Source organism: Suricata suricatta, chromosome 14 (assembly GCF_006229205.1).
Source record: "Suricata suricatta isolate VVHF042 chromosome 14, meerkat_22Aug2017_6uvM2_HiC, whole genome shotgun sequence".
NCBI classification, from domain to species: domain Eukaryota; kingdom Metazoa; phylum Chordata; class Mammalia; order Carnivora; family Herpestidae; genus Suricata; species Suricata suricatta.
In genome coordinates, this window is record NC_043713.1 from 54,166,268 (window position 1) to 54,189,115 (window position 22,848).

Below are 22,848 nucleotides of genomic sequence, written 5' to 3' on the forward strand. Positions count from 1 at the left end.
CTTTTAGCTTTCTAAAAATCTGAGTGATAGAGCCAGTAGCTAGCAAAAAGCCAAGTCCGGGAGAATTAACACCATTAGACGGAAGTGCGCAGACCACAGGCATATGTACATTTACTGACTGTTTCTCAAGTGTTACTTTTCATTTTTTTACTAAAAGCAAATGAAGTATTCCATTTGTTTTCAGAAAGAAGAGCTTTTATGGAGGGGAGGGAAGGCAACGCAAATTCGCTTTTTATTCAGCTGGCTTCCCGTCTCAGACTTGCTTATGCTTCTTCTAACATCAGCTGGAGCATTGCAAGTTTATTGCAGAGAAGAGAGAAAAGGAAAAAAATAAAAAATAATCTTTTTGATTCTTGAGTGTCAAGGGTGATAAAACTTAGTCAACCATCCTACTCAAGCAGGCCCAATGCATTTGCTTTTACCCCACTTCAAATTTTGCCAAATAAAGTGTTTTAAAATTGTCTTATTCACTCCTATCTCAATTTTTCTCCATTTCATTAATTTTCTAACAATTTTCTGGCTTGAAATTTCACTGCATTTAAAAATCTCCTATAATAACAATGTAAAATATTTAAAAATAGGCATATGAACACAGTACATGAACTGACCTATATAAATCATAAATAGACAGGCAGCTAAGTGAAACCCAATGGTATTTTTCCCTTATAAATACAAAAAGCATATTGTAGTGTAATACTCAATGTGCTAACAGATCCATTATTTCTACCATCTCATGGTTTTCTTTACCTGTCTGGTTCCATGTGTTTCAATTTTATAGTTGTTCTTTCACTAGCCTGACCCATTAAAATACTGCATCCAATTGTTACCTGCCAGGAGGCTGGCGTTTGTGATCACTGAGAAAAGCTTCACGGGACCCAAGTTTCAAGCCCAGCTGTTTTCTGATTTATGCCCTCCTCCCCATAGGAGTAGGGTGATCATGAAACATTATTTTAGCGTCAATATAAAGGGGCTTTTGTGAGCTGATCCACCTGTTTCCAAGAACCATAAGAGAACCAGGAACAGAGGGTTCTTGTGTTTTTGAGAAGATAGAGCCCATCCCTCACCTCCTTTCAGATCAACAGAGAATATAGAAGGTATGTGACTTCAGTGTGCCCAACTTCTGAGCCATTTTCGAGTTGCTGGAAGGGACCATCCTTTGCCTTTTGAGAAATCTACAGACCCGAAGCCTCTTATTCGCGTAGGATAGAGGTACCACGCTCCATGCGGAGACCATGCAGGATGCTTCCCTTGGAAGTAAAATGCAAAGCAGGAAACTGGATTTCTGACTTGATATATAGTAACAGGTTAAGTTATTTTGCTTGCAAAATGCAAATGAATAACTGGTGGAACACAGATCTGTAACTACAACCACTTGCAACTGCATAGCCACCTGTAACCTCTGTTAACACTGACTTGAAGATTTATGGTTTGGAAAACTTTATTCTTTACTTCCGTGTAATGACATTTGAGGTCAGACAGAGGAGGCTTCATGATAAATGTATGGGAACACTTGGCTCTCCAAAGATCCAAGTAGGCACCTGACCCCCACCCCGGCCTCCAGCTCTCTCCCAGTCCCTCAGATGAGGACAGCACGGTACTTCAGTGAGCGTATGAAAGAGCTGGTTTTAAACAGGGAAATAGAAGTTGGCTCCAGAGGAGTGGGGAGTAGACGGCACTGGGAGGAAAGGAGTTGATAGAAGAACTTGGAGAAAACCATAAGGAGTACAGTAGCTCTCGTACCCACAGGCAGCACAAACAGCACTTGGAACAAGTTAGGAGAAGTGGAGTGTTATATACCGCCCCGGCTCTGTGGCTAGAGGGAAGGGCAAGGGCTCTGAACCTCCCGACTGCAGACTGCAGCTGTCTTCTGCGCCTGGCTCCTATGCTTCGCTCTCCCCTGGTTGGAGATGGAGAGAAACGACACCGTAACAAATGTAACCCCCTCAAGGACAATGTGTGACCTCATTCCTGGGGCCCTGCCCTGGTGACAGGCCTCCACCGTACGTGACTCTACAAATGACAGGACTTTCTCTGCGTGGGGTGGAGGGAATGCTGTGGAGAAGATGTGAACGTGAACACTTCCTACACAGGTGAGCAAATACATATGTATGCCCATCCTGCCACACACTGATGTCCGCTTCCGCACAAAGGGCATTTTCGGGAAAAAACAAATGGTGCTTCTGCAGTTGATTCAATTTTCGCTATTACTGGATAGATCCTGCAAAGAGGAAGTGTTTATAACTGCACTCAGTTCAGGAGAGAGGGCGTAACTGGGGAAGCCAACTCTGACCTTTGTCTGAGACAGACTCCAAATATTTCCTTGGATTTGGGGGGAAGGAAGGACTCCAGGATGGAGCAAGAAACTATACTTCTCAGCTATCTATGAAGAGTAAGTTTCTGTGTAAAGAAAATGGAATGAGTCTCATATCCACAGGTGGCTTCTCCAGATGAAGAGACCCCATCTGCATGCTAAGGAAATAGGAATAGGATTTTCCAAAGTAGAAAATGTATTTTAAAAATTATTCCAAATATCTCATTATTGTTTTTTCATCACCTCTTCCCCATTTCTCAATATTTAACATAGGTTCATTTCACCTACATGCTCTACTAAATGTAAATTCTTTAGCATTAACATACTATTTTTCCAATCTCATTATGATGAGACCAAAGGCCTAACAAGTAACTTTCATGGTAATGAAATTTTGCTGTATGAAGTATTTATGTCTCAATGAGATTTAACGAATACCAATGCAGATCAAAATAAGTTACTTAGCCATTGTTTAAATAGAGACACTAGAAAATAATTCTAGATACTAAAATCATTTTTGACTGTTCTCCTGACTTGGTGATTGAGTAAGAGACAGTAACACTGAAGAAGGGGTGGGCACACTGGTAAATAAAAAGTGGTAAATAAAAGATGGGCGCCGTGTTGTGTCAATGTTGAAGGAGTATCTGATGGAAAGAAAGCAACAACACAAATGCCTACATTCCCTTGAACAAGCAAATATTTTAGAGAGAGCTTTTGGTCAAACAGTCATTGCCTCATAAATAATAAATAATTCTATCACCCATTTCTGCATGCTATCATTGGGAAGGTGCTCTGGGCTGAATATTTGTGTTCCCCCTCCCCCACCCCAAAGTGATGGTATTTAGAGATGGAAATTTCTCGAGGTAATTAGAGTTGGATTAGTTCATGAACGTGGGGCCCTCATGATGGGAATAGTACCCAGATATTATAAGCTGCCAGAGAGCTCGATCATGTTCTCCCTCCACCGCCACCCCCAAAATAAGTGAACACACAGCAAGATGGCAGCCATCTGTAAGTCCAGAGAAGGCCTCAGAATGAAATCCATCTTGCTGGCTGCTTCATCTGGGACTTCTGGCCTCTGGTACGTACTGTTTTGTTATGGCAGCCCAAGCCGACTGAGACAATAGATTTCTGAGATCACTTGCAATGAAAATATCGAACGAAAAAGAAAAAGGGGAAACTTTCTCTTCTTTTTAAAAATTCTTTGCTATATATTTGGATGCCAGAGTCAGCTCTTTATCTTTACCAAATACATTTTCCCCCTTTTGAAAGTCTGTGCTAAAAAAAGGCCTTCACTTTTTAGGTTCTCCCCCTCATCTAAGCCTATGCAAATTAAGGGGTGAGGTGAAAGGGACCTAGATCCCTTCTTTTGCATCTTTTTTGTTTTTTGATTTGGAGTTTTGCAAAATCTCTTAATTGGCTGATTTTTCAAAAATTAAGTTTGGCTTGGGCTTTATTGTTACTTACACACACACATACACACACACACACACACACACACACACACGCACCCTCTTCTTTCCTATGTTCTGGGTCCTCAGGCTCTAAGAGTGACACTTGACAAGTGTGGTTATGCCAAGTCACTTGATACTGGAAAACCTCCTGTCTTTATAGAAAAAGGTCAGGTGTTTCTGAGACTGAAATCCAGTGCTTGGCTGACCAAGAAATTTGTGTCAACATCTAGAACTTCAATTAATAGTAGATTACGACACTGTTGATTAAAAACACTCAAAGTCATGATAATTAATGAACAAATTAGATGAACAAAATTCACAATAAAGTAAGTGTTCATTGGCTTAAATCAAATTGTTAGGAATGTCTGGGTATCAGGAAGAAATATTTACATACTTGTAAAAAATCAAGCTCACATATTAAACGTTTTTCATTCTCTCCCTTTTAAATTGTAAGGCCAATACATGTATAGTAGAGAAACATAAGATATTTTCAAAAAGCCCACAACTACGGAGAGAAACTATGACACCTAGAATTTCATTTCTCAGAAATAAGCCATGCAAGATATTTTGGGTTATAGTTCAGGCTTTTTCCTCTGCAAACAATTCAATAAACTTAAAACATTTCAACAGGTAGATCACATTAAAGATTTTCTCTAGGCTAGTGGTTCTCAACCAGAGACAATTTTGTCCGCCTCCACCAGGAGATAATTAGAAATATCCAGAGTCAGTTTTGGTTGTGACAGTTGGGGGTGGGGTTGCTAATAGCCTCTAGTGAGTACAAGCCAGAGATTCTGTTAAACATGCCATGGTGCATGGAACAGCCCCAACAACAAAGGATTATCTGGTCCCAAATGTCAATAGTGCTGATGTGAGCAGAAACCCCGCCCTCTCTATTGCAGAACTAAAATTCTTGCTATTCAGAGTGTACTCTGTGCAACAATTATTTTACACCTGGCATGAGTGTGTATATTCAAAGATAAACAGGACACACGGCCGTCTTTGTTGAGTGTAGGTGACAGATAAGCAAATAAACCTAAGTGAACTTTTTTCTCACATTGTTTGTGAGGCAAGGAGTTCTTTGAGTGGCCTCACTCCTTGATGCCCAACACTTGCAATTTATGAAAGGAACTTAAATTAGTCCTAATCTGAATAAGAGAGGCACTCATGGAAAGCAAGCCCCTATGATACCCTGTTTTAGGGTCAGCTTGCCCTTCACTCTGGCTCCCCTACAGCTGACCTGTAGCTCTCAGTGCTCAGGCGTAGAGTCAGAGGAGAAAAGATTAAGTCAACACGATAGTATTGCCACGTTATAAACCACACTGTTTCTCTAAAATTCAAAATGTCTTTCTGCCTTGACTCTTAAGGGTTAAACTAAAAGAATCATAACAATAAAACATGTGATCTGCCTAGAAAATGCCTGTGTCACAGCTTCTGACATTTTCTGTGACTTCCCAATCAGGAGTCAGGTATTGTATCATTGTACACCCATAACCGTATCAATCCTCATAACCACAGAAAGCTAAAGCCAATTTCCAGCTGAGCAGGCTGAGGTATGGGGGTGAAGGAGCCTGCCCCCTACATGTGGTTTGCCCCTGGCAGAACCTGGAGGCCTCGGCCATCAAGGCCATCCATCCTGCCGGTGTAGCCTGTGAAACCTGCATCTCAGGGTCCCGGATCATGCCCCAAGGGTGCAGCAGGGTCCTCGGTCACCAGCCTCAGGGCTGTGCAGCTTCAAACACTTCCAGGACTACACTGACCATGCCTGCCCCGCCTCTTTTCACCCATCAGCTTCCGACTGGCTGATGAGCGTGTGGACCTCATGGGGGTCTTCAAATGATTCATTCCCTTAATTTTTCCCAACCCCTTGGCCTTATTCTTTCTTCACTATCCTCTTCTTTCTGCTCAAATTCAGTGGAAAAAATTTTTATGTCCTACATATACTTCACATTTCCTTATTTCTCTGTCTTTTCATTGCAGCCATCTGGCCAAAATTGCAGTCTGAGAGCCGCACTAACTGCTTTTTCTGTGCCTACAGACGCATCCTACCAGGACAGATTGGTTCCACTAAAACTGCATAACCATCATGTGCTGCCCAGCAGCCCCACGACCCTCACTAGCTCACTTGCTTTTCCACTCTTGAGGCACAGTGTTTCATACCTCCCTTCCCTCGGTTCTGCCATTTAGGCTCCCCCATGTGCCGCCTGCCTCGGAACCCTTCCAGCAGACGATCTGGGTGCCTGCTTTATAGAAAAAACAGAAGCCACAAACTGGAATGCCTGAATCTTCCTAAAACTGAACTTACAGAAGCTGTCTCTGCTCACCTGAAGCAAATCTCATCTTCTTGAGCCTTCTTAGAAACTATGACCTTGGTAATTCCCTTTTGTCTTGTGTAAATTCAGCCTGCCTCACCAGGATCCTTCCACTGGTGCTGGCACACTCTTGAGTGCCTCTCATTTAACACACACACACACACACACACACACACACACACACACACACCCCTTCTAGACACACCATGTCCTGCCAGTCCTCATCCTGTCTTCCTCCTGAGCTTCTTGGCTGACCTTGAATAAGTTGTCTTACTAGCTGTCTCCATATCTACACCTCCCCTTCGCTCCTCAGTCACTTGAATCTGACCATGACTCTACCAAGGCTTTCATTAGTGTCCTTGATGACCTTGACATCATACACTCCAACATGATTTATTTTCAGTTCCATGTAGTTTTCAGTCCTCATCTTACTTGACTTCTCAGCACACCCAGTGCTGGGACCCTTCGTTCCTTCTTAACAGACTCTTCTCTCTAGATGCTCATGACATAGAAGCCCATGCCTCTCTTATTTTCTGAGCAGATGGTTCTCCCTGTTCCTATGACTCATTCCCTGAAACCAGCCCTTAAGGGTTAGAGTTCCTTAAGACTCGGTTCTAGGCCTTCCTAGAACCCCTGTCTGCTTCACATCCTCTCCCAAAATGATTGCATCCGGACCCCAGAGTTCAATTACCACCTCTACTCACGCAACCCACAGTGGTGAATCTCCAGTCCAAACTTCACTTCTGAGCTCCCGCTATAGCCCCACATACTAGCTATCTGACATTTCTTCTTGGCTCTCTCAAATGCCTCTCAAAACTCTACATACTTGAACCCAACTCAGTATTCTCACTCCTGTCCCCATTGCCCTCAAATCCCCAAACTGGCCATTTTCAAGTTTCCTTAGTGAAAGGCAGTATATCCCTTTGGTTGCCCAAGTCATTCTTAATAGCTTTGTCACTCATCCCTAGTATCCTATTGGTGTTTACCTCTTGAATACATCTTGAACATGTTCTCTTCTCTCCATCCCTTCCATATCACCATGCAACTCTGAGCCACCAGCACTTTTACCCTGGAATCTTCACTAGTTTTCCAGCCTGGATCCACTCATACCTTATAATCCACTCCCCCTGATTTAAACCCATCAACACCTTGCTACTGTGTTCAGTACAAAGACCAGACTCTACTTCTCCAGGATCATCTTGAGCCATGCTATCTTCACAACCACCCATTCTCTCTTCTCATACTATACTGACTTTCTCTTAGTCCCCTATGCTGTACTGTCCTGCCCTCCACAAGGCTTTGTACAACTACCCTCTGCTGCTCTGATCCTTCTTCCCTCCCCCGGCCTCATCACTTTTTGCCCATCTTTTAAGTCATAGCTCGGATGTCCCATTTCTCAGAAACCTTATATTATCTCTTCAGTTACATCAAGTCTTCTTATAATAGAAGTCCACATAAATTCTTCTCTATAGCACATGCCACAGGTATAGGTTGATATTTTAAAAATATGGTCATTTGATTAATCTCTCTTTCCAGCTAGAATGTAATATTTAGTGAAGGTAGGCATGGTGTCTGGTTTTGACAAGCGATAGATCCAGTGTCTAATAGAGTGCTTGTCAAGTAGTAGACTATAAATGGTTATTAAATACATGAATCAATGAATTCCAACCCTTATGCTCTTAACCACAATGCAAATAGAGATCTAAGGTTTTGAGTTAAATTACAGAATGATAAATTTTTAAATTTCACTTCCAATGACCAAGATTTTCCAGAGCCTGCTAACTAAAAAGACAAAACAAAACAAAACAAAACAAAAAACTATTTGCTTCGGTATTTCTTTACTTGGATGGGTTACTATTAGACTGACTATAACTCATAGTGTTGGTCACATAGTACTAGCTCCATAAAACATTTGCTGAATAGCTGATCTTAGTGTAAAAAGATCTTTTGGTTGGTTCATTATTTTATAATTTTGTTTCACTGAATCAGCTAAAGTTAAATATGACTGTTTTCTCAAGAGCACCAGTAACTGATAACTTCTTCTGTTTTTCAGGAACGCTTGGACTGGGCAAGATTTTAATTTGTGTTTGGAATGTAAGTGCCTGGATGACTGCTTTGAGGAAAATCCCTGTAAGAATGCAGTAAAAGAACACTAATATTGACATAGGCACTAGTTCTCTGAAGCAGAGTGAGAACACTTCGCCAACTCATTACACTTTGAAGAAAACACACATATCCTTCATTTGAGTATATGTTCATGCCATGACCACATATGGGATTTGGTGGAGGGCTGGCCAATCCATCCATCATGTTCTCTCAAACCAGCACTCAAGAAAGGTGTTTCTTATACAGACATAACACAGGTTGGAGACCTTACCTACCCCCTGCTGCCTAGCTACTCATCAGGACATTATTACCCCACCATGGGGCAAATCACCGTGGTGAATGACCAAAATTTGGTACAGGTGCCAGGCAGCCATTCATTAGCTGTGTGGCCTTGGGAAGGGGCTATTATTTACACCCTATGTGCTGCTATTTCTCCATATTAAAGAAAATAAGAAGATAACACAATGTAACTTAGAGAGAAGCACCCTGCTGGGGCCTGGCACACAGTGATCACCTGTCACCTTCACCCAGTCTTCTTCCCATCCTTAAGTGGCTCATCAGAAGAGTACTTTTGCTCCCAAAGATCACAGAACTGGCTTTGCTTCTGGTTTACCTATTTTTTTTTCAGTTTAAGGTTTGACAATAGATTTGTCCGTGAGTTGAACTTACACCTCCCCAGATGTAATGAGGGTCTTAATAAGCCCCCAGAGCACTGGCTGGCCCATGAGAAATCTGCTGGTAGCCGAGACTGCAGCTTCCTTTCTTCCTTTCTCCATTATTCTGATTACTTCTTGGAGAGAGTGAAAATGACAATAGGAGCTTTTCAATTTGTGTTATCAAAGTGGTTTCAGAAATGCAGTTTTGCATAATAAGCCCAATTGGTAATTGCAATTCTACTACATTCTGTACTTGTTAATACAAATTTTTAACCAGTCAAGATGCGAGCTAGCAAAATGCCACAAAACATGGATATAAGTTCGGCAAGACAGTAAATACAGTATTTTGAGTACTAAAAGCAGTTAACCACAGCACTTACCCTACTCAGTTGGGTATAATAATTATCAAGGGACCAAAAATTTAAGAAATCATTACAAAGTGCCTGACCAGGACTTTTTTAAGTGCACTAAGAAGTGATACAACATTTGGAGGTAAAAAGAAGGGCTCAATGTTAATTCTCTGTCTTCTTTTCTTCTAGATAAAGAATGCCATATTGAACTTCTCACCCAATCCTATTTTCCCCATGTACTTCCCCATAGTGTGTCTGAGACATTCTTTACGACTATAGAAAATCCTGGCTAATCTAGTCTTAGCCTTTCCCTTTAGGTAGAAACTCTGAAAAAACTAGTAGACTTAGCATTTTGAAAAGCAATTAACCTGTAGTCTTCAGAATGATAAAAATATTAATAATGTCCCTGCACGGTTTTTCCAATTTAAGAGCAAAGTTTCTTAGTCTTTATAAATGGTAATGTTCTCTGTTATTAATACCTGTGCACATTAATTTCTAAAGTATTTCATTTAAGTAACAACAAAATCAATGCCTAGTATTTTCCAAAATGCAAATGTAGTCTGACTCCAGTGTGCACAGTGGCTCTCAGATTTGCTATTTGAAGATCTACTTTGTCCCACAGTCACCCCATGGGCTGTTGCTGTGAAGTGGGCAACTCCTGGTTTTTAATGGAGATTCCTTTTTCCTCTTAGGGCAATAACATGGGTCTGAAATGAGTTCTGGAGAGAAGGAGGGAAAATAGAAGATATTTTTCCCAGTAGGTGATCTGCTCATAACAGAGTCAAGCAAATTTTGTTACAGAACATGTACTGATTAGCTTTTACATCCTTAGAAGTTTTCTGGAGATGCTGTACATTAAAGAATCATGAATAAGTGACGTCAACAAGTTGGTAACCTATTTGGTCTCCTTCTGTGCTGTGAAATTAGTTTTCCTTCTTGCTCCATGTCTCTGGGGGAAGTACATGTGTAAGGTAATGACAGCAGCCACATGGAGGGTCAGGGGTCGGCTGTGAGCTCTCGATGTTAAACCAGGGACTCTTTCTCAGCCTCTGTCACAGCACAGAGGTCCTTCTGCGGACCTCCTCATGGACTTATTCCCATTGCATCTTCAACACACTCAAAAGTCAAGAGCACGTAGCGCCCATCTAGTTTGGCTGCCCATGTGGAAGCATTCTCATTAAACCCCTGCACGCCCCGGTGCAATGAGATGCCAGTGAGCCCACCACAGTCTGCAATGATGTCTTCATTCATTCAAGAACTGGGTAGAAATCCTGTTGCATTTCCTTGGTAGGGCAGATTTGGTGGATGAATTTGGCCATTTCTTAAAAATTTCATCAGTGGGGGCACCTGGGTGGCTCAGCTAGTTAAGCATCGGGCTTTGGCTCAGGTCATGATCTCATGGTTTGTGGGTTCAAGTCCCATGTTGGGCTCTGTGCTGACAGCTAGCTTAGAGCCTGGAGCCTGCTTTGAATTCTGTCTCCCTCTCTCTCTAACCCTCCTCTGCTCGTGCTCTCAAAATTAAATAAAAAACATTAAAAGAAAAAGGAAAATTTCATCACTGGATGGAATTTATCCTGTAACTTTGATGGAGACTCTGACCTTTGCCCTGGGACTCCACTGGCTCTCCTGCATTCTGGTGGAGTCTAAAGGATGCCATACCCAGGCTGATGGAAGGTGTCTTGATCAGTGGACCCTGGCATTTGTAAGTGTTCTATTTGCCAGCAGTGGCTTTCAGTATATTGCATTAAAAATTCCTGGCTTTGCAGGATGAGCATTAATAGCAGAGACGATTGAAAGTGGCAGTTACGGCCAGGGGAGTGGCCAGCAGGCGCCAGTGGGGTCTTGCAGTATTTCTAATCGGTTAGCTACTCTGTCTCATTAAACACTGATGGGACATATCTGGTCACTGAGCTCCGTGCTTGATTACTGATGGGCTTCCCTCACCGCTTCTCGATTATTGCATTGCTCAATTATAAGATGTCTCTTTTGGAGTTCTTTGCAAAGCAATTGGAGGTTGTTCCAAAGACTTAGAAAGAATGCAGAGAAAACTCTTAGTAATGATGAAAATGCTGCTTTTAACTCAGTTTCATAAGCATTTTTTTCTTTAATGTTTTGGTTTGAAAATTACACATACAGACAAGTGCTGAAAGCATATTATCAATCAGCAATTTCTATTAACTGGCACCGTTGCATCAAGCAATACAATTCTGAGTGATGTTAAAACAATGGCTCAGAAATTTAGAAAGTCTGTGGAGCGCTTTTTGAATCATAAAGCAATAAAATATGTTCAACATATTTTCAATATCAAATTAATTGCAGTTTTAAAAATATGGTAGTTGACATATATTGGATCAATATATTGGATCAATCAATATGCTGGATTACAATAAATATGAATTAGCGCCTGCTCCCTGCCAGATACCAGTCACAGTGAACAGCAGGGTTTACTGTACTTTATATGCCTCCTGTGGAATAATGAATATGGTTTCCAGACATTTAAATAAATGGCAAAAAAAGGTCAAATATCCTTGTTTGACCTTTGCAGCTGAAAGGGCAGTGAGTTAAAAAATTCATATGTATTCTTCCCCATCCTAACCTTCTGTGGTAAATGAGAGAGACTTGATTTCAGTTTTGCAAATAGTAGCTGGCTCTTACTTTGCCAATGGCGAAGAATTTTCTGTTTCAAGATTCAGTGAGTAAGTAGGCTAATGGGCATAAAGAATTCTGACATTGTTAGTTTTTAGAGAAAGAACAAGTCAACAAACTGGAAAATGTACCGCAATGGCCCGAAATTGGGCTATGCAAATTGAATGCCACAGATCTCTAAACTATGGTGCACCCTAGACGGTCAGGCAGAAACCATTTACAATCACAGAATTCCAATAGAATGTTCTGTCAAGTTATACACTCCACAACAAATTTATTATCTGGAAGAACAAGTCCAGTGTTTGAACATGGGATTATCACCCTGCCCTTGTTTCTTATGTCTTTCTATTTTTAAATGGTATAGAGAGGTGTCTCGCAGATTTCCAGCATGTGCTGGCTCTTTAAAATACACTATATTGAGGGGTGCCTGGGTGGTTCAGCTGGTTAAGTGTCCTACTTTGGCTCAGGTCATCATCTCATGGTTTGTGGGTTCAAGCCCCACGTCGGGGTCTCTGCTGTCAGTGAGGAGCCTGCTTTGGAACCTCGGTCTCCCTCTTTCTCCACCCTCCCCTCCAACCCTCAAAAAAAATAAATAAATGTAAAAAACATATATATACACTGCTTAGATAATTAAGACATCTGTAATCTATGTGTATTAGTAAAACAAGTGCTTGCATAGCTGAAATATAAATTCAAAAAGGCCATAAATACTCTATAGAGAAAGAGACAAGGGACTTGGCTCCAGGAACGCTACAAAATTCACCCAGTACAGAGTGTCCACTGCAGGACTGGCGCCAGGCCAGGTCCAGAGGATACAGAAATAAGCAAAGATTCCCGGCCTACAAGTTCACGGTCCAGAGGGCACATCTCAACCACGTCTCCACGCTATGGACGACACGGGCAGATGAACTCACTGTTGTCGGAGAGGGGGCTGAAGGAGGAATCACCGTATGCAAGTGCTATTGCGGAGTCTGACCCAGCGGGCCGGCTGAGGCTCTGTACTCCTCACCAGACTTGCCTGGGTGACTGGAGTGCTGGCAGACACCGAGCCTGCTTCTCACCCTTCCATGCCGACAGGCTCTCAGTGCCCTCGTGAGCTTGCCCATGCAGTGACCGCCTCTTTCCCACAGAAGCCTCTCACAACTGCACCTTTCCAGCGTCACGCGTCTTAGTGTGGAGTGATGGGCTGAGACCCCTGAGCCGGCTTGCATCTTCATGTTGATCTTTGTGGCCGTCAAACTGACGCTCACATTACTGCTGCTCTAACCCCTGGGCGTGCACGTTAGGAGGCGGGCAGGGTGGTAAGACCTGGGTTCAGACCCTGGCTCCACCATCTTTAACAGCGGGATCAAGGGTACATGATATAATTCCTGTACCTTGGTTTCCTCCCGGTAAGACAGGGTGAAAGGCAGTACCCTCAACATCGGATTAAGACTATCAGATCAGTTCATTGCAATAAATAACACACACGGTACTCATAGTGTCAGCTCACGGGATCCCTTGGCAAATGTCCTTGCCCTCTGCCCCTGCTCCTCCCTTCATGTCTCCTTACCCATCCGAGGTGGGTCCCATGTCACTCCCTCAGAGAAGCTTCTCTGACCCTCTCACACCCCATGCTGCTCTTTTCTGGCACTTACTTCAGCTGTAACCTTCCACGGCTTAGTGTCAGTCCCTCTCACCAGACTGTGGGCTCCATGACAGCTGAGACCAGCTCTGCTCTTGTTCACTGTGGTCTCCACCATGCCTAGAATAATGCTGGGTATGTAGAAAGTATGTGTTGAATGGCCACATGAACAGATGAAGGATTTGGGCACCACAAAAATGGTTCTGTGGAAACGCCTCAGTGCCTTTCCATGGTCGGGGAAGGGCACCAAGCAGGTGGGCTTCAGCCTCTTTCCCTTCCTAGGAGCTCAGTTTTTTCTGTTTACTTCTAGATTGCTCCATGACTCCACTGGAAGACACAAAATAGACACTGAAAATACTTGTTTTTAAAACTCTTTCCAGGAAGTTAATACCTTTACCTGAGGGACCTTCCATGCTCTCCGGTGTTGAAGAAGCAACTCAAATTGCACATCTCTCTTATTTTTGGAGAATAGTTATACTGCCCCCAAAAATATATAAAAGAGGAACATGTTACCTATTCCAACTTCTCTAAGGAATTCTCTAGAAGTATTTAAAAATTTTTTAACCTTAGGTGGAATGGATCCTCTGAAGAAAATTTATACCATTTTGGCATTCATTCCAAGATAAATTTGTACTGATTAATGACCTCTGATATTAGCATGTTCATTTCACTCATACATATACTTCTCAAACCTCAAGGCTTATGAGTTATTAAGCACCAGATACAGGCGCAGGATTCTAAGCAGCTTAATCCAGATTGCCATGAGCTCCAGCAGGTAAAAGTAAGGTTTCTTTGACAGTGTGTTCAAGATGTAGAATTCCTTTTAGGGGAGTGATTAGAAAGATTTTCCAGGAAAGGTCTTAATGTTAAGGTAAAACAGTAAAACAATCCAAACAAAGATTATCTGAAAACTTCTCCTCCTACCCCTAAGTTCAAGGAAATGAAAAAATTCAATCTTTTGATATAAACATCATGAAGAAACAAACAACTGCCACCCTCTGCAGTTTAGCCACATGCAACCCATCAGGAGACAGATGTCCCAAGAGGACTGTCCATTGACACAGAAAAAGTTAGTGACTGAACCCAGAGTCTCAGACCCTCCGAAAAGGATCTCTTCACTACATGTCAGGATATATGTGATAGATGTGTGAAACACAGATGACTAAACTTTTATTCTCAGTCTCTTCTCTGTGTACAGTAGATTTGTGTTTCGTTTTTACTTTTTAAAAATTTTTAATTATTTTTGAGAGAGCAAGAGCAAGAGAGAGAAAGCGTGAGTGTGCGAGGGGCAGAAGAGAGAGAGAGAAGGAGACACAGAATCTGAAGCAGGCTCCAGGCTCTGAGCGGTCAGCACAGAGCCCAATGCAGGGCTCGAACCCACGAACCATGAGATCATGACCTGAGCTGAAGTCGGACACTTAACCGACTGAGCCACCCAGGTGCCCCATGTTTCTTTCTTAAACATACCAATACAAACTGTGGAAGTAATTGCTTCTGCAAGTGGCCAGAAGGCAATTATAGAAAGGTGAGCTTAAGAGCAAAGCTGCAAACATATCAGTGTTTCAGGACAGCATTGTTTTCCTCTATTGTGTGTTAAAGCATGGCTTTGGGGAGATATGTCCATATTTCTTTAAAATAAAAAGGATGTGGGCTTCAAAATTTATTAATGGTAAGACAGCGATTCTGTCATCTCCAAGGAGAAATTTCTGACCAAGCAGAAAGACATCCTTCTAAGAAAAAGACTGTCAACAAGCGGCGTAAGAATGTCAGAGACACTCAAATGGCTTTTGACACAGACTTCAATGCCTATCTATTCAACACAAAGCAAAATCTCCCATGTTTCTGTGGAAGAAATTTGCTTTTATGCTTAAGTGAGGACTTAGAAAAGGTCAGAGAGGAAGCGAAATCACAAGGCGTCTAGAGCACACACACCTCTGGGGGCCCAGCTGGGCATGAAGTGCCCCTCAGGAGGTTCAGTTGAAGGTGTTATCAACCCACCTCTGATGAACATAAAAATGTTTGAATATTGGTCATATTCTTATACATAGAGTGGTTTGTTCTTAATGCCCTTTCACATTAATTCTCCTTTGATCTGGTCAGCTACTACTTTGAGAGGCAGAGAAATGCTTTCCGTCTAACAAATGAGGAAACCAAGGCTCATCGTGCAGTGAATCTGTGGCTAGGTTTAGCCACATCATGCAGCGAGTGTGTGGCTAGGCTTTAGGTCAGGTCTCCCAGCTTTCCATGTAATGACACCTTCCATGCAAGCCCTCAGCGCCACGAGCGGTGCGCTACAGGGAAGAATGGTGGAGTCCGGAGGGAAACCTAACCTAACTCTGTTATTTACCAGCTGCGTGACCTTGGACAAGTCACTGACGCTGAGGCTCAACTGTCTGAACAGGAAGTAAAATGGTAACCACAACCTCTGGAGTGAAAGTAGGCCAATAAGCATGAATCTGCTAGTATGAGAAGCGAGTGCCAGGTGAATGTTACTATCATAATCACCGTCACAGTGGGCATACTAAGGAAACAACGCTTATTTGATGCCACTGCTAAGAAAGTTTTTTTTAAAGAGTGTGTTTTCTAAATTATAGAACAAAACTGGGCAAAGTATATGAATGAAAATCTATGACCACCAGGGAAAATTTTTTTTTGAAGCCTTATCTTTCTAAAGGGAAATTAAAGAAAATAGAAGTTCATCATGGTAACTATGTCTAAAATAACTCAGGAATCTTGCCTTCTATGTTTTTTTAGCTTAGTTTCCAGTTTCCTTAAATGCTTTCTATTTTAGTATTTTTTTATTATTTTATAAACTGACTTTCTACACATGAAAATCATGGATGTCTTAGCAGGCATCGCAAGGAAAACGGCATCATCTGAGATTATTCAAGGGAAGGAAAACAAGTCAATAAAGAAAAGCATAAGAAAACAGTGAATGAGGGAGAACCATGTAAATAACAGAAGAAACTGTTGTCTTTGCTAATAAATAAAGTCTACAACATAAATGATACAGGATGTACCCCCACAAGGCAACGGTAACTATGGCAACAAGAAGAGAGGCAATGTACTCAGTGTGACTCAACCAAATACCTAACTGATATACTAAGCATATTCAGGTATATTTTCATATGGTACTGAAATAATATATATGCTCCTCATTTTTGTAAAATTATTAATTTTAACATTTATTCCTTTAATTTATAAAGAGGTGAAAACTCCTTATTTCTCTCAACTTATATAATAGATCAGCATGGCTTTTGAGAAAATAACCCATGTATACTGGGGTCAGAAACAACATTCCTTTTCTACTGATCAGTAATGACTTCTTGGTCCGAAGAATTTCAAATCAGAAATCTAGTATGACAACTCTCCAGTGATATAGGCAAGGATCATTTCCATATATTCAAGATATTGAATCCTGATTCTCTGTTTAGACACAAGATGCTTGGCATCACCATTTATGTCTTCTCTCTCAGCAATCCCAGAATGTCACAACAGCAAGGCTGTCGAGGTAGAGAAACCCAGGACAATGTTTGAGTAAAGGGTTTTTAAGAAAAGGAATCCCACTGCCTCATCCCCTCAATTGTTTCAGCTTCTTGAACATTCTTCCCTCTCTAACCTTTCCGCTGTATCCTTTAGAACAAGCCCTGAGCTCTTATGGACTGTATCCTTATGGAGTATAAATCTCAAGGTTAGAAAACTTTTTCTTACAGAACAAGCATGTTCTCTCCAAGCAGACTGTGTAACAGGGCAGTTTTGTTCTGTTTTGTTTCAAACCCTTCGTACCTGTCATCAAGGCATAAAAAGCATCTCACAACATCAACCAGTTGGAGAGATTCGGGGGCTCTCTTTCTTTGATCCCTAATATATTTGAAAGGTAAAACTTCTTTGCTGCACCTGGTAATATTTCCCTTCGGCACTGAAATTAGAGATGAGGGAGACAGGCCTGTAAATGCCCTGGGACAACTGGGCAACGGAGGAGATGAATGTTTTGCTGTGGGGCCATCCGCTCTATCCAGAAACACCCACGCGATTCTTACACGTTCACAGACTCTGAGAAATGAATGTCCACATCCCTCAAATCTGACACTGGGGAGAAGATGAAGTCATTAGAATTCCCCATCACCAGGTGACTTGTCTGTCATCTTGCCTGGGATGGCAGACCTAGAATCTGAGAACCTAGGAATCCTATTCTGGCCCCGGTGAGAGAATACTGTGCAGGGTTGGGACGCGAGCTGTGATTCTCTTCCAGAAAACAAGGCCTGTTTCTCTGGTTGTCTCTGGGCTGTCCACTCTTCCACAGCTCTGGATGGTAAGCAAGGCTGGGCCCCTCAGCTTGACCGCTGGGGTCTGCTCAGTCTCCCCTAACAAGGTTCAAGGGCCCGGCCGAGCAGGCTGGAGAGACTCGGATAGGTAAAGCTGTACGATCCTATCACCGGAGACGGTGCGGTGTCAGCATGGAGAAGAGGATGTGTCAGAGAAGACTCCAGTTCGAGAGGGTTATTTTTGGAATACTCCGAGGAAGCGTATGGCATGGCTGCCCACATTGCACCAGACTTGGTGCTGTGGAATTGAGTTTTTAGAGTTGTCAGTCCCTCAAGCCTTAGGACTAAAAATAAGTATTTACTTATTAAAGCAGATTTATTTTTACTCAGACTTTCTTTCTTATTCTTGCGCTATAACTTTTCTCCACATTTGGATTTTCAAAATATTTTGTCGATAATGCTTATGTGTTTAAAACCCATACGCTATCACCTATATCTACAGTCCATCAAAAAAATGCTGGCTTTCTCATTTTCATGGGTTTTTGGAACTTGACAGGAAGAGTTTTCTCAAAAAGGAGGGTGAAGGGAGTTTTTAGAAAGATAATATAAGACATATTAAAAAGACAAGCTAAAGAAAAAAAAAAGAGCTCAAGATATCTTAGAAAGAAGGCTAGGAGGCATCCAGACCCTTCCACTTACTTCCAAGGATTTTCCTCCTGCTTCAGGCCTCACTGGCGTCTCTGCTGAAGCTACCAGCAAGCCCAAGGGTGTAGGTGTTCAGAGCCGTCTGGCAGAGAGACAAACTCATCATTCAAATCTCAGCACCTCCAAAATCTCTAGCTCAACACCTCTAATCTCTACTGGTCTCTAAATTGGGACTCAGTGATTTTCTATTTACTTTTTTAAGCAAAGTTAAGGCTAACAGCTCTTTTTTCAATGAGAAACTTTTATTACATTCAATTCTACCTTGAGAGCTCTTATTATTAGTATTTTAACTGACAACCAAAGAAAGTAGCAGACTGCCTGCACAAGAGCATTGTCAAGAAGAGATGCAGTATCAGGGCATCTGGCGGCTCAGACAGTTGAGCGCCTGACTCTTGATCTCTGTTTGGGTCATGGTCTCACGGTTTGTGAGACTGAGCCCTGTGTCGGGTTTTGCACTGATACGGTGGAGCCTGCTTGGGATTCTCTCTCTCTCTCTCTGCCCCTCTTCCCCTGCTCTCCAAATAAACTAAAAAAAAAAAAAAAAAAAAGAAGAACAGATGCAGTATCTATACTCCGTGAGAACAGTGTATGTCATGTTACAGCACTACTGATATTTGTGATGGCTATAAACATTTTTTCCCTAGACTAAAATTGAGAATATTCATACATATGTTTATTATACCATCAGTTTCCTTTGACTTAATTTTCAGAATTTCATGTAATTGTGTGAACCAAGCTCCTGCCCTTAGAATCACCTTTCAGTCAACTGCAAAACAAATTCCCTACCTCTCCCCAGTAACTCCAGCTTGCTCCATCCTTCTGTCTGGCCCACATTACACAAAGTACTGCTGAGTCATATAAAGATACTAAGTACTTACAACCAAAAAAAAAAATCCTTAATATTTTAGAGCAGTTCTGGGTTTATAGAAAAGTTGAGCAGATGGAACAGAGGAGTTCCTGTGGCCCCCATCTCCTCCCCGACTCCCCAGGTTCCTGTTTGCAGTAGTGTGGTATGTACCCTGCCAGTGATAAACCAGGGTTGAAACATTATTATTAGGAAGTGAAGCCTATAGTTTACCTTAGGAGCCAGTCTGTGTTCCACAGTTCTATAGGTTCTGACAAATGCATAATGCCATGCATCTATCATTACGGCGAAGAGTTTCATACGGAATAGTTTCACCACCTTGAAAATTCCAAGTTTTCCCTATTCATCTCTTCTTGCCTTCCCCCACCCAAAACTTCCCAAAACTTCTCATTTTTTTGCTGTCTCTGTAGCTTTGCCTTTTATAGACTACTATAAGTTTCAAACCTATCTGGGTAAATACCTAGGAATAGGAATGCAGGATTACATGGTAATTCTGTGTTTACTTTTCCAAAGCTGCCGCCAGGCTCTTCCAAAGCAGCCATACTGTTTTGTGTTCTCACCAGCAATGAATGACAGTCCATGTTGCTTCATGTCCTCGCTGGTTTGGGAGAATTTTAGCCATTCTGACAGGTGTGTAGAGTTATTGTATTGTTGTCATTTGCAGTTCCCTGATGATATACGATGTTGGGCATCTTTTCATGTGCTTAGTTGCCATCTATGCCTGCTGATGTGTCTGTTCATATCTTTGGCCTCTTAAAAAGTGGGTTGTCTTCTTATGGCTAATTTTTAACAGTTGTTTGTATATTTTAGACACAAATCTTTTATAAGATATATATTTTCCAAACAGTTTTTTTTCTCCCAGTCTGTGGCTTGTCTTTTCATTTGCTTGACAGTGTCTTTCACATAAGTTTTTAGTTTTAATGGAGTCTAATGACTTATCATGTTTCTCTTTTATGGATTGTGACTTTGGTGTCATATTTAAGAACTTATTGCCAAAAACAAGGTCATCTATTTTCTCCTACCTCATCTTCTAAAAGTTTTATAGTTTTATGTCTTATATTTAGATCTATGATCCATTTTGAATTTGTTGCCCTTATGATGTTTTTCTTGTCTTCTCCCTCTCTTCCTCTCTTCTCTGATTTTAATCAAGCATTTTTTATAATTTTATTTTCTCTCCTTCCTTGGCATATTAAACCTTCCTTAAAATGTTACTCGTTTCACTTATCCATAAGCTAGAATCACCCAATACATTGCTGTTATGATTATTTTGAAAAGCACCTGAACTGATTTATTAGATCAACTGAGAATATGAAAAATAGATTTTAATCTTACCTCCATTTGTTCTTTCTTTAGTGCTCTTTTTTAATGAAGCTCTGACTTTCTGACCCTTATCATTTTCTTTTTTTCTGAAGAACTTCTCTTAACATTTCTTTCAAGGCAGGTCTTAGGTTTTGTTCATCTGAGAAAGTCTTTATCACTCTTTCACATATGAGGGGTACTTTCACTGTGCACAAAATTGTTCGTTGTGGGTTTTTTTTCTTAAAACAAAAGTTTAAATACTTTAAAATATTTTATCCACTGTCTTTTGCTTAGAGGCATCTGAAGAAAGTTCAATGTAATTTTTTTCATTGCTTTACAGGTTTTTTTTTTAAATCTGGTTTCTTTCAAGATTTGCTCTGTAATTTTTTATAAGTTAAACACGATATACATAGGTGTAGAATTTTTCATATTCATCCTTAGTCCTGGATCTGGGATTTTGGTGTCTGTCATTGATTTGGGAAAATACTCAACCATTATTATTTAAAATATTTCTCCTGCTCCTTTTTATCTTTCTTCAGATCTTCCCATTACATGTATTTTTCACTCCTTGTTCCACAGTTTTGGGTATTTCTGTAGCATCTTTTTTCATTTCTTTTTCTCTTGGTTTTTCCGTTTGGCAAGTTCCACTGACAGCTTCAAGCTCCCTGATCCTTTCATTGGTGCATCCGAGCTAAAGATGAGCCCATCAAAGGCATTCTTCATTTTTCTTATAGTGTTTTCGGTTTCTAACATTTCCCATTGGTTCCTTTTTAGAGTTTCCATCTCTCTGCTTATATTGCCCATCTATTCTTGCATATCCTCTTTTTCTATTAGAGTTCTAATCATAGTTACATAATTACATAGCTGTATCATGGTTAAATCCCCAGTCAGATAATTCCAAAATGTCTGCTATATCTGAGACTGATTCCAGTGGTTGCTGTATCTCTTCAGTCTATGGTGGGTTTGTTTGTTTTGCCTCTTAGCATGCTTTGCAGTTTTTGTTGAAAGCCAGACAGGATGTACCAGGTGATAGGAACTTAGGTAAAGGTCTTTGGTATGAGATTTCATGTTAAAACAGCTAGCAGTTAGGCTGTTCATGTTTGGTTTCCCCATAGATGTCAGAGGTTTCAACTTCCTCTCATGTCCTCTTTCTTTCTCTTTTGTCTTTGGGTTTCCCTAGAAACTCCTCCAACGGAGTCTGTATCTCAGAGTTCTCTGTTATAAATCTACTGTTATTATATTGGGGCCCTACTGATGTGGTGGTCAATGTACTGGTGGGGAAAATGTTCTAGAGTCTTATGGTTAAGCCCGTTTTTTTTTTGCTTTTTTTTGTTTGTTTGTTTTGTTTTTTTTAATTAATGGGCTTACATCCCTGTGGCCTTAAGAAGAGTTTCTTAGCCTTTTTGTTTTCCCTTCCAGTATCTGTGACACATAGCTAGAGGGGTTTGGAGCCATCTAACTGCTTTCCCCTCAGGACACATACACCAGTGATAAAACAGTTTCCCTTGAGGGTAGGGCCTCCACTCTCTGATGGATCTGAAATCTGTTGATTTTCAATTTGTTCAGCTTCTTTCTTATTGTGAGGACTATAGTGATGACTTCCATGTCAGAACTGAAACCATCAATTTGTGTTTTACCTGTAATGATTCCCATGGGCAAACAATATCAGTAAGAAGGTTGTGGTAGGCCCTTCTTTCCTTAGATCCTTGTGTGAGCAAATCCACTTGGCATGAACCCAAAGAAGCCCCTTAAAATTCAGTGTAAAATTAAGCTCATAGAATATGTCAGTTTTCTAAATATAATGCACAAAGTATAACCACTGATAATTTTTATGTTTCTTATTTTTAAGTAGATTTCACTCCCAGCATGGAGGCCAATGCAGGGCTCGAACTCATGACCCTGAGATCAAGACCTAAGCCAAGATCAAGATTTGGACGCTTAACCAAATGAGCCACCCAGGCACCCCATATGATTTTCTATGTTTCTGTCTATCCATTACTTACGCTGAAAATGACAAAATAAATTTTCACCAAATTTAAAGAGCATGTTTAAGAGAGTCTCTAACCTAATGAAGAAATCATGCAGTAAGCATGGAATTCATTGTTAGGGATCACAGGGCAATTCCAAACTCTGAGTAACCCCCTTCTGTGGAGCTGCAACTGGGGTTATTGCTGGTGTGAAGGATCATGCCGCACAGACTGAGACAGGTGCTTGGACAGACAGAACAAAAATTTTGAACATAAGCTTTGAAAAACCACCCC

The 22,848-nt window shown here is 41.2% G+C and overlaps 1 protein-coding gene across 3 annotated transcripts in view; it reads right to left on the minus strand.

Moving 5' to 3' along the window:
• The window catches only part of L3MBTL4 (L3MBTL histone methyl-lysine binding protein 4), a 354,831-nt gene that overhangs the window by 73,309 nt on the left and 258,674 nt on the right, over positions 1–22,848 (minus strand). The window lies entirely within an intron of this gene.